Below are 2,620 nucleotides of genomic sequence, written 5' to 3'. Positions count from 1 at the left end.
AATATAGATGATAATTTATTGGGAGTCAAAATTCCTATGGTTCAATAATTTTTATTAGATTAAGCTTTTAGGAAAGTATTTTCTTTTTTTTTTTTTAAATTTTAAAGTAAGCAATTATTTTATTTCCTTGACCTGATGGCATTGACTTCATTATACAAGAACCTGCAGCTGACAGAACTGACACACAGATTTCTCCCAAGGACATTTCCATTAGCAGAAATGAATTGAAATGTCATGTCTGAGTGTAATTCCTGTTCCCCACTCCCACCCCATAGAAACCCAAAAGTGAAAATAAATCAGTAAAATCCCCATGAATTACTAAAAGTATCCCTCCAAACTGTTCTACCTAGCAGCTGCAGCAGATGATAACCGAGGAGGGAAGTAACTGGCCATCAAGTAGCATTCCTGTGCATGTGAGACTGCAGGGAGGCAGCATAGGAGTGAGATTCTGGATGAGTGGGAGGTGTGGATTATCTATCTGACTTCATACCTGCCCCTTCCCTACCTAAGACATCTCTGTCCAGACACATGGAAAATGCCAGAAGAGTGGTTTCAGTCTGTAACTGGAAATGCCTGAGGCTCATTAAATTCAAGGTAGGTGTGGAATAAGGGGCAGAGAGAGAGACAACAGGTCAACATTCCATCAATTCCAGTTTAATGCTATTAAAACTATCTTTGAAATCATACCTGCCTTAGTGCCTGATCCCCATTTTCCAAAGATAAGAAAGCTAAACTTCTGTGTCCATGTCTATTACCACCCCTGGGGGTGGTACTGTGACATTTGTGTGTGAGACTGAATGGGATGGGAGGGAGACAGGGGAGACCAGGGCACAATGCTTCAATGACAGGAAGAGCAGGGAGTTGCTGTTGGACTGCAGTCATCTCTGGCTCCAAGTTGCCCACCACCTTATCCCTGTATGAAATCATACAAAAATTCATTCTCAGGAATGCTGTGAAATTATGTCATTCTCCTTCCTCTATCAAAGCCAATCCAACAGCTCTGTCCTGACATGCTTTATCCCTGGGCCGAAGAAGCAGCAAAAAATATCGATTGAGCATGTGAAAATGTGATGACAGTGTGTGCGGTGTAATGTTTTCAACGTCTTCACCTTCTGTCTCTTCCATGGTGGGAGCCTCCCCCTCTTTCCCCAAGTCCCACACACACCCCTCCCCTACCCCCAAGTCCAGGTGCTCCCATCTGCTGGGCTTCCACCAATCACTTCCCATAGACTCTCATCACTGTAGGCCACATGCAGAAAATAGTCTTCCTCATGGTTGTCCTCATACAGCTGGCCCATCGCAGCACTAGTGGGAGGGGTAGTGTTGTTGACAAAGAAAAATAAGGCGTCCTCAGGTCTCAGGTGGCTCCTCTTCCGGATTAAGAAGTCGAACTGGCCAACAGGGAGGTCAGAGGGCACTAGGTACTTCCGCTTGTCCAGATCAGGCACCCTGGCTCTCGGAGCCTTCTCCACGATCACAGGGACCCTGTCCGGATATTCCTTCCGGATCTTTTCTCCTTCCTTTTTCCGATATTCGAAGGGATGGTCCTCCTGATACTGGAACTTCATGATGGTCCGCAGGGTTTCCAAGATCCCCGGACGGGGCCTGCCTTCCTCGCCGATGAGTGCGTCTCTCTCGTCCTGCTTCCCTCCGCCAATTTCAAGATGGTACCTGAATCGCTTCGGGCACGTCGGCGCCCGCCGCGACACCGCGAAGCCGAGCGTGCAGAAGGGATCTCGGGTCCCTCGCCCAGAGGTAGGGAAGGGCCGGGTGAAGAAATCCCGGCGGCGTTTTGGGAAAATGTTTTCTAAGAAATGTGATCTTCATTATATTTCTAGCAGTGCTAATGTTAGTGATAATGGGAAAAGAATACTTAAATAACAAGTTGATATTAATCTTCCAGAATAACTTCTCATAATATATTATTTGAATTCATTTATAGCCAAGTTTCTTTTGCTCTGAAAATGGAGTTTTTTTTTCTGTGTTCTTGAAATGACCCTCAAATCTTCCTGCAGTTAGCTGCTTTTTACATTCTTGGTTATTCTGGGAAACTGAAGTGATAAATCAACTTTGGTGTGTGGTATGCTGCTTTTTTGATTTAATGTAAATATTATTTATTTAGATACTGTTAACATGTTATAAAGCAGTTTTAACTGAGCTTAATTTTATTATTATTTTGTATTTTTCTGTCATAACTGTATTATGGAGAAAATAGCAATTTAAAATATTAATTTAACATTTATGTCATGAAACTTTTACAGATTTGAATCTTGGTTATCTTTCATGAATTCTTAAAATTGAACAAGATATCAAAATTTTGAGTTATACTCTATTTTCATATTCTGTATAATTGACAGTTTGAGATTTCAAATATTTTTAAAAGATAAGGCACCAGATAATTTAGAATAGAATTAAATTTACTACTATCTAAAGAATCTCATGTAATACTATGCTACTCAAATTGTGTGTGTTTGTACCTTGCATAAATGAGAAATCGAGAAAATAAATTCAAACAGTAAAATATTGGGTAATATAATTTGATATCTTTATTAGTGTTTATTAAGTATAACTTCACAGGCGTATGGTATGTATCTACATGTGTAATCATGTGATTGTGAAG

The 2,620-nt window shown here is 40.9% G+C and overlaps 1 pseudogene; it reads right to left on the bottom strand.

The window, feature by feature from the left end:
• Nucleotides 1–1,127: 1,127 nt before the first annotated feature.
• LOC103252940 lies at nucleotides 1,128–1,568 on the bottom strand (annotated as a pseudogene).
• Nucleotides 1,569–2,620: the final 1,052 nt, after the last annotated feature.

This window comes from Carlito syrichta, unplaced genomic scaffold, assembly GCF_000164805.1.
Source record: "Carlito syrichta isolate Samal-C Ts95f unplaced genomic scaffold, Tarsius_syrichta-2.0.1 Scaffold183763, whole genome shotgun sequence".
In the NCBI taxonomy this organism is placed as follows: domain Eukaryota; kingdom Metazoa; phylum Chordata; class Mammalia; order Primates; family Tarsiidae; genus Carlito; species Carlito syrichta.
The sequence above is the reverse complement of the archived record's forward strand: the minus strand, read 5'-3'. Positions and strand labels throughout refer to the sequence as shown.